The 13772-nt window shown below is 35.4% G+C and overlaps 1 protein-coding gene across 4 annotated transcripts in view; it reads right to left on the bottom strand.

Annotated features, from left to right (window-relative positions):
* LOC138691907 (uncharacterized) overlaps window positions 1-13772 on the bottom strand; it is a 76521-nt gene that overhangs the window by 17857 nt on the left and 44892 nt on the right. Inside the window, exon 1 of one of the 4 annotated variants that reach the window (XM_069814513.1) lies at window positions 9904-10024. The exons of the other annotated variants lie outside the window; for them this stretch is intronic. The gene's annotated coding sequence lies outside the window, so the exon portion shown is untranslated. Of the gene's footprint in view, window positions 1-9903; window positions 10025-13772 lie in introns of those variants that run through there. 4 annotated transcript variants of the gene reach the window in all.

The following is a 13772-nucleotide window of genomic DNA, read 5'->3' as shown; positions in this document are numbered from 1 at the left end:
ATAAGATTCATAATAATTTACTCGATGGCCATTCTTAAAAGATTTGCTTTTCTCTACATTTACAACGTAATTTCCATACAGTTCAATTTTCAATAGGAATTAAGCTCGATTCACATTATACGTCACATCAACGTCATGTCACGGACAAGCAGCGTTGTATCAAAACATTGTACAACGCATCTTATATGGTACCGTTCACATATACAGCCAACGGCATGGACCGTCTGGGGTTCTGGAGGAGAATGTTTTGACGTGACTGAACCTGTACGTGGACGGTTTTTTCTGCTAGACTCTAGCAGCACCGTTAAACATTAACATGTCGTAGCTGCTATGAGAGACAATCATATATAAATGTCTAAGGAAAGTATAGAAAAAATTTGGAATCAAAATCTTTTTTGGAAAAAAAAAAAAAAAAAAAAAAAAAAAAAAAAAAAAAAAAAAAAAAAAAAAAAAAACGAACTTCGAAGTCACCCGTTCAAAATAAGACATTGACATTCTCAAAAGTAATGAGCGACAAACTTTTCACGTTAGATGTGGGTTCAAAGCGAGAGAAATGTTTAGAAAAAATGAAAATTACTTTTAAAAGTGGCTGATATTCAAAACCTGTACCGGTTTGCGAGTTTAATGCGGGGGTTTGCGTGACGGACTTTCTTTTGCAGAGCGACAACTTTTATCTGCTAGAACTGCGGAGTCTCATAGAAATCATCGGTCTGATTCGAAATTTGTGTTCAAAATATTTCCATTGCTTAAGATTTTCGAGTTAACCGTGAGTTTTGAAATGTAATTAAAATATTCCTAGTACAGAATATAAATAACATCTATGTTAATTAAACACTAGTATGGCATAATTTGAAATTGAGAAAAAAGAAAAGAAAGAATTTATTATTGTCTTACTGACATTATTATTATTATTATTATTATTATTATTATTATTATTATTATTATTATTATTATTATTGCTTACCTACAAATGGCTTTTAAGAAACCCGCAGGTTCATTGTCGCCCTCACATAAGCCCGCCATCGATCCCTATCCTGAGAAAAATTAATCCAGTCCCTACCATCATATCCCACTCCCTCAAATATATTTTAATATTATCCTCCCATCTACATCTCGGCCTCCCCAAAGAACTTTTTCCCTCCGGCCTCCCAACTAACACTCTATATGCATTTCTGGATTCGCCCATACGTGCTACATGCCCTGCCCATCTCAAACGTCTGGATTTAATGTTCCTAATTATATCAGGTGAAGAATACAATGCGTGCAGTTCTGCGTTGTGTAACTTTGTTCATTCTACTGTAACTTCATCCCTTTTAGCCCCAAATATTTTCCTAAGAACCTTATTCTCAAACACCCTTAACCTCTGTTCCTCTCTCAAAGTAAGAGTCCAAGTTTCACAACCATACAGAACAACCGGTAATATAACTGTTTTATAAATTCTAACTTTCAGATTTTTTGACAGCAGACTAGATGACAAGTCTTCTCAAACGAATAATAACACGCATTTCCCATATTTATTCTGAGTCTAATTTCCTCTCGAGTGTCATTTATATTTGTTACTGTTGCTCCAAGATATTTGAATTTTTCCATCTCTTCGAAGGATAAATCATTATTATTATTATTATTATTATTATTATTATTATTATTATTTATTGTTATTATTATTATTATTTAAAAAATTGAAATCAGAGCGATGATTTCTATGAGAATCCGCAGTTCTAGCAGATAAAAGTTGTCGCTCTGCATAAGAAAGTCCGTCACGCAAACCCCCGCATTAAACTCGCAAACCGGTACAGGTTTTGAATATCAGCCACTTTTAAAAGTAATTTTCATTTTTTCTAAACATTTCTCTCGCTTTGAACCCACATCTAAAGTGAAAAATAAAAAAGTTCGTCGCTTATCAACTTTTGATATTTCAATGCCTATTTTGAACTGGTGACTTCGAAGTTAGTATTTTTTTTCTCACTGTCCATAAAAGATTTTGATTGCAATTATTTTCTTTGCTTTCCTTAGACATTTATATATGAATCCTAAAAATTACAATGCAATTGATTTTCTCTCATTGGACCTACGGCATTGTTTGAGAGCATAACTACTTCTCATTCTTGATGACGCCGGGAAACTGACGGTCACTTGCCGTTAAGTGTGAATGAGTTTGCATTGGACGTAACGGTGACGTTGATTTTCCGTATAATGTGAATCGAGCGTCGACCTTAAGCCAAGGAACGAAAGCAATCGTGAGGATGACATATTTGTGATGAAAGATTCCGCTCGAACGTAATTTGTTGTTAAACAAATGCAAGCGCTGAATGCATATTTGATTTTCGAACATTGTTCGGCGAGCGGAGTTTTATGTCGTAGTAATGTGTTACGCCTAATTTATTCGTGAAATAGAGTCTTTAAGCAGTGTTAATTTGTAGTATATTAGGGAAATCGGATTTTAGTATGAAGGCAGGAAGATGTAAGCAAGAATTATCTGTGATACGAACTTTTTAATTCTAATACGTGATACGAAAACTTTTGAATACGGATTCAGAACATGGCAGAAAGGACGCTTCGTTTCAAAGGTAATGTACTGTGTCTAAGAATGATTTATTGCTTATTATTTGACTGTCATTTATGTATTTTGTTTGAAACTTATGCCAAACTAACAGAACCAGTGCAAATTATGTGTTCGGATATTTTTTAAATCATTTCCCACCAACTAGCTTTATATAGTTCGCGCAAAATTAAGTATGATGGAAGGTCAATGAACCTTTGACAAAGGAATGACATCATGGCGGATTATAAAACAATGGCAACGAAAAATAATGTAATGTAAAGAAACACCCGTTAGTCGCTAAGTGTTGACAATTTCTAAACTAACCATAATAATATAACTGCGCGAAATATAAAATAGAACTCATTTTAAGATATTATGTATTGCGAAATACGTGTTTTAGGAAATAATGGGCGTAAATGAGTAATGACATACAATGTTGCGTACCGTGTCAGAAATGTCACTTAGTGGTAGCGAATGAAATGGTCGATGTGACGTTGATGAATGATAAAGGATTCTGGTCCGTCCTTCAGTAAATAAGTAAATAAATAACTAAACAAAAAATGAAATGAATAGGCCTATAAAAGTACATAAAGTAAATAATTAATTGAATTAAGTAAATAATAAATGATTGAATCATTAAATAACATATAAAAGTATTCTTCCGTCTACATTCACAGGCTACGCAAATTCAGTTTGATTGACCTATAGACATAGTAACAGCGTTTCGAATTTGCGTTAATAATCTGTCAAAATTCTATTAATATATTTAGTCGACCTGGTTGGCAAGTTGGTATAGCGCTGGCCTTCTATGCCCAAGGTTGCGGGTTCGATCGCGGGCCAGGTCGATGGCATTTAAGTGTGCTTAAATGCGACAGGCTCATGTCAGTAGATTTACTGGCATGTAAAAGAACTCTTGCGGGACAAAATTCCGGCACATCCGGCGACGCTGATATAACCTCTGCAGTTGCGAGCGTCGTTAAATAAAACATAACATTTAACATTAATATATTTATATAAATAGGCCTACTTTCAATTACGAATGCTAATTGTAAAATAATTTGCTCCAAGAGTTCCTAATTAAAATAAATTCTGCTTTCATAAAAAAAAATACCACAGTAGTATTTTCATTACTTACCAAGTTATTTCCGGTAATCTACAGTATGTGAATATAACTTGTAATTAGTTTGGGTTTATACCAGTTTGTTGCAAAATAAAAGAAAATCTAGAATTATTTCATATGATGTGACGTGAAAAAAAAATGGAATGCAACACAAGAAACAATATTACTAATTTTATTGTTATAACACTGATTGGTAAATAGAGATCGTAAACTGGTTCAGATTTCCATTTAGGCCTGCTTAAGATAACGGTGCGCAGTAAGATAAAATGCAAATATGACAATATTCGCGTTCATATACAATGTAAACATAAAATATCATCGGTAACATAACCTCAAATTAATCTGGTAAAACAAAAATTTAGTTTGCCTACAGCAAGAGTCTAATAGATCAGACCATATGTCGACAAGCATTTGTAGGTATACATGTGACCCAATGGAAGACAGTGTGACGTCACACCCCTAGCAACAGTGCGCCGTGTTTCAAAACAACTTTCCTGTTGCATTGCTAGGCGAAGCATAATAAGAAAAATGGTTAGGCTATGTGTTTTGCTCCAAAATGCTCTCGCTACAGTGAGAGGGGCAGTTGTTCATTCCTAAGGTTTGCCATATAATGAAAGATTGAAAATAATTTGTATACGGAATATAAGTGAAATCTCGTATATCGTATATGTACGCTCATCAGAACCCCATCTAGGCTATGCAAGCTCGGAAAGCAACATAATATGGAACGGTATCTTATGACCTACAACAAATGCATTAAAGCTTATATAGTCTTCATTATTTTCCACAGGAGGAAGTACAGAGTACTCTTCAAAAGCTCTCTCATCTATAGTCCCCCCCCCTTCCAAAAAAAAAAAGTTTTATATTTAAACAAAATATATATATATATATATATATATATATATATATATATATATATACGAGTATAATTACTAGATTTTAAAAATCTAGAGCCACCAGAGGGCAACATATAGTGCATATAAGCTCCACAACACCACGAAAGAATTGCTTTGCCCCTGCAAGTGGACTATATCCTGGAAATACAGAGTGTAACAAAAGTTTCTGTAACAGTATGTTAAAATTATTCTCTTGTTTAGTTTCCATTTTCTCGGAACCATGACCAAATTTTATGGTGTAGGAGTTGGAACTACTTGATTGTGGTGTGATGCAATCCTTTATTAATAATTTGGTTGAAAACGTGATAATTACCATCAAATATTAAAAAAAAAAAAAAAACTAAAACTTTTATACTGTACCAGAAACTTTTGTTACACTCTGTACAATAAGCAAACTGTAGTTAACCGTGAAATACATGATGGTACTAGAAGACCTTATCTTAGCAGATACGGGGTTCATTATAAATGATGTAAACATACCACCTTCCTTTCTACACCACAGTTTACACACATGCAGATGGAAGAAAAAAAATTGTTATAGGATTAGGATTCATTTGATCGAGAAAGAAGAGAGTGAAATGTTATCAAATCACTGATTTCATACTAAAATCACTGTTCCAATACTGAAACAAAAGTGTGACAAATGTGTGTTGCACTTAAACATTTTTCAAAATCCTCTTCTTGAAAGAAGTAGAACACCTGTACCTGTATTAAGGCAACAGTTAATCCAATTAAGCTAGGTACTGCTACATTACAAATTCGATTGTAATACGTAACTTATCTCCTAATATTACAATTTAATGTAGCTAGGCATTTAAGCCTTTCAGATACATCCAAAGATAGACAGACAGACATATTTATTCATTCTGTAACATTCTTATAGTTGCTTTACAGCTAGAATAAGGAACATGTCAAATTCTTATGTGTAATAGGTTATATAAAATGCAGATATGGTTAATTACCGTATAAATTTATGTATTAAATATATATAGAGGATTATTACAATAATATTTATGATTAATGAACCCGGAGGTTCATTGCCGCCTCACACAAGCCCGCCATCGGTCCCTATCCTGAGCAAGATTAATCCAGTCTCTACCATCATATCCCACCTCCCTCAAATACATTTTAATATTATCTTCCCATTTACGTCTCGGCCTTCCCAAAGATCTTTTGCCCTCCGGCCTTCCAACTAACACTCTATATGCATTTCTGGATTCGCCCATACGTGCTACATGTCCTGCCCATCTCAAACGTCCACACCTGTGGAGTAACGGTCAGCGCGTCTGGCTGCGAAACCAGGTGGCCCGGGTTCGAATCCCGGTCGGGGAAAGTTACCTGGTTGAGGTTTTTTCCGGGGTTTTCCCTCAACCCATTACGAGCAAATGCTGGGTAACTTTCGGTGCTGGACCCCGGACTCATTTCACCAGCATTATCACCTTCATATCATTCAGACGCTAAATAACCTAGATGTTGATACAGCGTCGTAAAATAACCCAATAAAATAAATAAAATCAAACGTCTGGATTTTATGGTCCTAATTATGTCAGGTGAAGAATACAATGCGTGCAGCTCTGTGTTGTGTAACTTTCTCCATTCTCCTGTAACTTCATCCCTCTTAGCCCCAAATATTTTCCTAAGAACCTTATTCTCAAACACCCTTAATCCTCTCTCAAAGTGAGAGTCCAAGTTTCACAACCATATAGAACAACCGGTAATATAACTGTTTTATAAATTCTAACTTTCAGATTTTTTGACAGCAGACTAGAAGACAAAAGCTTCTCAACCGAATAATAACAGGCATTTCCCATATTTATTCTGCGTTTAATTTCCTCCCGAGCGTCATTTATATTTGTTACTGTTGCTCCAAGATATTTGAATTTTTCCACCTCTTCGAAGGATAAATCTCCAATTTTTATAGTTCCATTTCGTACTATATTCTGGTCACGAGACATAATCATATACTTAGTGTTTTCGGGATTTACTTCCAACCCAATCGCTTTACTTGCTTCAACTAGAATTTCCGCGTTTCCCCTAATCGTTTGTGGATTTTCTCCTAACATATTCACGTCATCCGCATAGACAAGCAGCTGATGTAACCCGTTCAATTCCAAACCCTCTCTGTTGTCCTGGACTTTCCTAATGGCATACTCTAGAGCAAAGTTAAAAAGTAAAGGTGATAGTGCATCTCCTTGCTTTAGCCCGCAGTGAATTGGAAAAGCATCAGATAGAAACTGGCCTAATAATAATAATTATAATTAATATTATTAATAATAATAATAATAATAATAATAAAATTTGTTTATTTGTTTACTTATTTATTTATATTTGATATTTATATGCTGGATAACAGCTGTTTGCCAATAAAAGACCAGCACGGTGATACAAATAATAATAATAATAATAATAATAATAATAATAATAATAATAATAAAATTTGTTTATTTATTTCTTTACTTATTTATTTATATTTGATATTTACGTGCTAGATATCAGCTGCTTGCCAATAAAAATCCAGCACACTGATACAAATTAACATAATAACAATAATAGGCCTAATAATAATAATAATAATAATAATAATAATAATAATAATAATAATAATAATTTGAAATAAGTAGGTAAATTAATTTGTAATGTTAATCACTGGATGCATATAAATAAAAATAAAACTAACAATACTGGTAAAATATAAATAAAGAATCTTGAACGAAGAATTTTCCTCTAATGTATGATATATTATATATGAGAATAATAGTATTATTGCCAAGAGCAAACTAAGTCCATACATTGAAAGGATCGAATTTGCAGCCATGCATGTTGACATTTTTAATGCATCTGGAGACTGGTGAAAGAAATTTTGAATTTCTATTATAGAAAAGTTTGTGAGCTCTCATATCTTTCGACGGAATACGTAAGGTAATATTATATGAGGAGGAGTCATAGGATATATCACCCTTGAGGACCTTACAAAAGAACAGATAATCTAACTCATGGCGTCTAGCATATAAGTTTTGACAATTAAAATATTCGCATTTTCTCTCGTAACTATACCCGGAGTTGATGGGCAGAAATCTGAATGAATGTAAGATATAAATTTTCTTTGTATATTTTCTAATTTAGCTGAATCTGTAGTTGTAATCGAGTTTCAAGCTACAGATGCATATTCGAGTTTAAATAATAATGATAATAATAATAATAATAATAATAATAATAATAATAATAATAATAATAATATAGACTATTCGGTATCTTGTGAAACCTACCTGTGCATGAGGAGAAGGTAAAAGTGGACTGAGAAGCTTCCCTCCCTCACTACGCTTCAACTTCCTAGCTAGCTAGCTCACTTACCTCAAACATAAGATTCTTACTGTGAGCCATGGCACACGAATCCATTAATTGGTTTCACGAGATAATAATAATTGCGTACTGTGTTAGTAACAGTGTAATGGTCTCGGTTACTATAGAAACACACATTCTAAAAGATAATATGAAACCATACAGAGAAATATTGTGTTTGGTCAAAAAAAAAAAAGAGTAAATTTGGTGCGAGAATATGTCAGATCAGTCACGAAGTAAAAGCATAACAATTTTTAACAACAAAGGTCAGTCTGTCTTACTTAAAAAGGTAGAGGTGAAGATATCCCCGTAATATGCCATGAAGGCACTTGGGGGGGCATGGAGGTAGAGCCCCTTGCACTAGAATGAGGTGATGTGGTCAGCACCACGCTCTGACTGCCTTTTACCCCCGGGAAAGACCCGGTACTCAATTTTATAGGAGGCTGACTGAACCTCGGGGCCATTCTGAAAGTTTGGCAACGAGAAAAAAATCCTGTCACCACCTGGGATCGAACCCCGGACCTTCCAGTCCGTAGCCAGCTGCTCTACCAACTGAGCTACCCGGCCGGCACTGTTTTACTTAAAGCCTAAATAATTCTTCTTAAACACTGCCAAAGGCACTGCAAACGGTACAAATGGGTCATGTCAACAAAATGATTATTTTTAAGTGCATTTTGTAGATAGTGTAAACACAGGAAATTAAAAAAATTGTACCAGTAATAAAAATTAAGCTATTTCCAGATTTTCCCTACAGCAATTTACAGAAACTTTACCTTTGAATAAGAAATAAGTTACACATTCATGTTCTCTGATGCATTATAAAGAACAATAATTCCATTATGTCTTCATTTTTTCGTTTATTTCACTGTAAATTTACGGGGTAAATTGGCCAGACTTTCAGTTTGTGGTGGAAATATTGCTTTTGAAAATATTTAATATTTCTGTCTATGGTTTGCATGTATACAGCAATGATTTATATTAAATGTAGAGGCGTTAGGCCTAGGTTATAGTGAAATAACCAAATGCCTGTACATTAACAGCCATGTAATGAGGTGGGCACACTCTTTTCTTACGCCCAACACTACTGAAACTGTTATGACAGTACATTGTTACTCTGGGGGAAAATGTTTGTAATATTAAATATTTCTATTGAATAGCATGTGATTTATGTTAGTCCACACCTGTGGAATAACGGTCAGCGCATCTGGCTGCAAAACCAGGTGGCCCGGGTTCGAATCCCGGTCGGGGCAAGTTACCTGGTTGAGGTTTTTTTCGGAGTTTTCCCTCAACCCAATACGAGCAAATGCTGGGTAACTTTCGGTGCTGGACCCCGGACTCATTTCACCGGCATTATCACCTTCATATCATTCAGACGCTAAATAACCTAGATGTTGATACAGCATCGTAAAATAACCCAAAAAAAAAAGATTTATGTTACATTTGTGTTGTCTTCAACTTAAACATTACAGTTTAAATATGATTCATGAATTGAGCCCAAGTCTATAAGCGACCAAGTACAAAAACCACATTTTCAGATAACTGAAAAAAATGTCTGTTGTTAATTATTGTCGGTTAAAACAATAAAGTTTACATTATTACTTCCGACCAGCCTCATGGTCTAGTGGTCAGAGCTTCTGGCTATAGTTCATGAGGTCCCGGGTTTGATTCCTGGATAGAGCACAGGAATTTTTCCTCAAAGGGGATTATTCCTGTGTTCGTCCATGGTCTGGAATTTAGGTTAAGTTTAGATTTAAGACCTCTCTTGCACCACATTATCATAATCATCCTATCACATCATCGGGGTAATGTAACTCCGCCTTCCAGGCGCCCCAACCTCAGAAGTGGGTTACAACTAAGCCACGGCCAGGAGAGAAGACCAGAAATGTCGAAAGACAACCTGGTGTCATTGGATAATAATAACATTATTACTTCCTGACAGGCTTAATGTTAGTATGGTATTGCTCATTTACAGAGGGTTGAGGCAGGTAAAAATGAACACAACTAACCTGTAACAAATATAAGAAATCTCATGTCACCACCATCTGTTGTATGCTATCGTCTGGCAGCACAGTTTCCATGAAGCAGCTGCTCCTGAATATCTGGCACACTTCTCTACAGGCTTTACTCAGGTCTTTTAGAGGCATGTTGGGTCCGTTAAGTATAGTATCAATCAAATAGTGTAAGTTCTTACAGTCAGTTACTTAACAGTATCACATGCATTGAACGTTTATGTTATTACATGAAATACTATTTACAAATTATGACAAACGTTTTCACCAATAAATTTGGCATCTTCAGGTCACGTTAAAAACATATTAACATAAAATGAACATATTAACATAAAATGAACACTTAAGATATTCCAGTTAAACACAATCGTTAAAAATTAAAAACTGGTATAAAAGGCAGTCTGAGTAATATGCCATTAAAATACGTGTAGCAAAATGATGTTAGCAAGATGTCGTGGAATATGCTGATAACACTGTGTTAACATGGAAGTGTACATAACGAAGACAGAAGGCGTGGCAATCTTCAAGTGTATGCAGGTGTAGTTCCCAAAATGATGATAAAAAAAGGTAAAGGTATCCCCGTAACTTGCCATGAAGGCATTTGGGGGGCATGGAGGTAGAGCCCCATGCTTTCCATGACCTCGGCACTAGAATGAGGTGGTGTGGTCGGCACCACGCTCTGACCAACTTTTACCCCCGGGAAAAGGTACTCAATTTTATAGGAGGCTGAGTGAACCTCGGGGCCATTCTGAAAGTTTGGCAACGAGAAAAAATCCTGTCACCACCTGGGATCGAACCCCGGACCTTCCAGTCCGTAGCCAGCTGCTCTACCCAAAATGATGATATGCTACAATATATAGGACGATCGTGTTGCTGTTTATGGACGTGTGGAATTAAAGCCCTGTAAAGTATAAAGAGTAGTGTGAAAGAATTTTTTTTTTTAGAAAGGATATAAATTTTATGTCGTGAATTAACGATACTTACGAGAAGGTTGAGGAGAAGTTGACTTGAGTCCATTGATGCTGCAACACGACTGAGCTTTACAGTGGAATGTAGCAGTTTTCTTCATCTTCATGACGTTTGTCATAATTTGTAAATACTACATCATGCAATAACATAAAGGTTCAATGCATGTAATATTGTTAAGTAATTGACTGTAAGAACTTAACTATTTGATTCACACAGGTCTCCAGTAGTTTTAGGCCTCCTACTAGAAAGGCCTGTCTTCAGTAGACCAAAGCCTCAGAAAGGAATCGTATTTATTCCATTTTCAGCTTCCATTTGACAGTAGAACAGCAGCGGTGATTTCGCAGTATGACTGGATGCCTTAACCATATGAATTTATACTCTACTAGGATCTCTGACGTAAACCTGTGGGATATATTTTTTTTTATTGGATTATTTTACGACGCTGTATCAATGTCTAGGTTATTTAGCGTCTGAATGAGATGAAGGTGGTAATGCCGGTGAAATGAGTCCGGGGTCGGCACCGAAAGTTACCCAGCATTTGCTCGTATTGGGTTGAGGGAAAACCCCGGAAAAAACCTCAACCAGGTAACTTGCCCTGACTGGGATTCGAACCTGGGTCACCTGGTATTGCAGCCAGACGCACTGATCGTTACTCCACAGGTGTGGACGGACCTGTGGGATATCTTGAACGTACTCTGGTCTCTGCACCTACTCTGCACTGACCTTAGCTCTGCTGGCTACTCCCAGCTGACCCCGGGGGCAATAACCAGCCAACACCATAAACTCTTTAGAGAACTTTTCCTTGCATTGTCTTATGAAATTGGAGCAGCCTTTTTTCCACGTTCCTGATAAAATATGGCTCGAGGCGTATTGGTATCATCAAGATAGATCTCTGTTTCACCTAATGTCACTACCCATTGCCTGTGAGATGCTGTTCACAGAGCTTTCTTGCATTTGCGAACCGCTCTTGAACGAGTTTCCAGATAAGCAGTGATCACATGCTTTGTGTCGCTTTTGTAAATTTACAGGATGCTTCTGGCCTTCCTTCTAGAATGCTTCTTTGGGTTGGAGGATTTTCCCTCAGAGCTTCGGACCTCACTTTCTCGATTATGCTGGGGGTGAGAGAGGGTTGAACTCTTTAATTTTTTCCGGCTGCCTTCTTTGTTCAGGGATCTGACTTTTACATCGATTAATCACCTTAGTGATGATGCTTTTAGAAACAATTATTCCAGATTCTTTACATTTTTTATTATGATGGAGTAGCTGCATTTACAATCGTACATATGTAGCCTTCCAAAAAAGCCGTTAACTTCCTTCTCACATAAGCTCAAGGAGGACTGCCATAGACATATCACAAGAGGAGATATCAACCTGTGTTGTGTAGGGTGTATGCTAAAATCGTTCATTTTTATCTGCCCAAACTCTCTGTGTTTCTCTGGAATTTGGATTTTTGGCAATATTTATTTTACGTTAACTTGATCAGTTATTGACTTTATGTTGTCACCTGGACATTGCTTGTGTTAAGCTTAACTGTGAATTACTTCAATCATTCATCTCATTTGTTTAAAATATTGTTTCTTTGTTTTTAGTTAGGCCTATTTGTTCTGCATTTAAGAGTGTGATTGCCTATAATTATTTTTTCTTTGAAAAATAATTTTAAAATGTATATTTGCTATTTTTAAACTCATTTTAACAACCAACCCTTTGTCTTCAGTTTACCCTTGTCCTGTGCAATTTACTGTTGACTGTGCCACTTCTTTGTTCTTCTTCTAACTGAGGGCATATACTACACAAGCACTTAACATGGCCTGCCAATTGTGTGCCCCATAAACCAGAAATCATTCCAGCACACTGCAGTGGGTGACCTCCTTCACAGTCCAACTGAGTTTGATCTCCTGGGAGACAACTTGTCTTTCCCGAGGTACCTGTGCCTGATAGGCAGGGAGACTCCTCTGGAAATCTTGAAAATTTTCAAAAAATGTTTATTGGCTATTGCACTTCTTTAGGATGTACATTTTTATACCGCAAATGGGTTTAGTTCAATTCTGATTAAAATACGTTTAATTTTTTTTTAGTTAAACCTGTAATGGGGTGTGGCATTTAAAGAGCTCTCAAATTTCTTTCATCACAGAATTCTTTTTTACAAAATTCTGATTACAAACCTAGTAACTTTTTGTTCTAAAGTTGACTCCCTGAAGTTACTAGATGAATGTAGCGGAGGATAATTTTAATTTACATAAATATTCATTTTACTTTCAAATCCATCTTCAAGTTTATTTTCCTTCAATCAACACCAACTTTCCTATGCCACATATTAATCAGTCTAGATAACATTTTTACTGCAAGTATTCACGAGGTAGCTGCACGTTTGTATGCATTTATTTTTATTAACATTTTTCCTTTCAGGAATTATAGAAAAAAATAACATTTTCAAATTTTCAAAAAACAATTTTGACAATGAATAAAATGAATGCTTCTCTATGTTTTGTGAATGTAATCAAGACAAAGGAAGCTTAAAAATGGAGATCTTCTACTAAAAACTTGGCTTTGAAAATATTTCTAAAAGAAATACAAAAAAGAAATAAAAAATCAAAATCGAAAACATTTGGGAATTCAAAATTTGGATTTTGTTAGTCCTGTACATAGTAAACATGCTATCAAAATTTGGTTGAAAAAATGATTAGGAAAAAAGTTTTAATATTTAGTGGAGTGTCACAGTTGTAACCTTGTGTGGAACTTATTTTATTAAACAGAATCACCAGTATGCTGCAAATTTCTGGCTGCCGAATTAATCATAGCATTTGAACCTTCCTTTGAGGTATTAGGCCTATTGTGTTGTTGTGGTAGGAGATGATAAATGTTCAAAAATGGAAAGTGATACTATTACAGTTATGGTA

The sequence above is a fragment of the Periplaneta americana genome, chromosome 16, assembly GCF_040183065.1.
Source record: "Periplaneta americana isolate PAMFEO1 chromosome 16, P.americana_PAMFEO1_priV1, whole genome shotgun sequence".
Taxonomy (NCBI): Eukaryota; Metazoa; Arthropoda; class Insecta; order Blattodea; family Blattidae; genus Periplaneta; species Periplaneta americana.
This window is presented reverse-complemented; position numbering and strand designations above follow the sequence as displayed.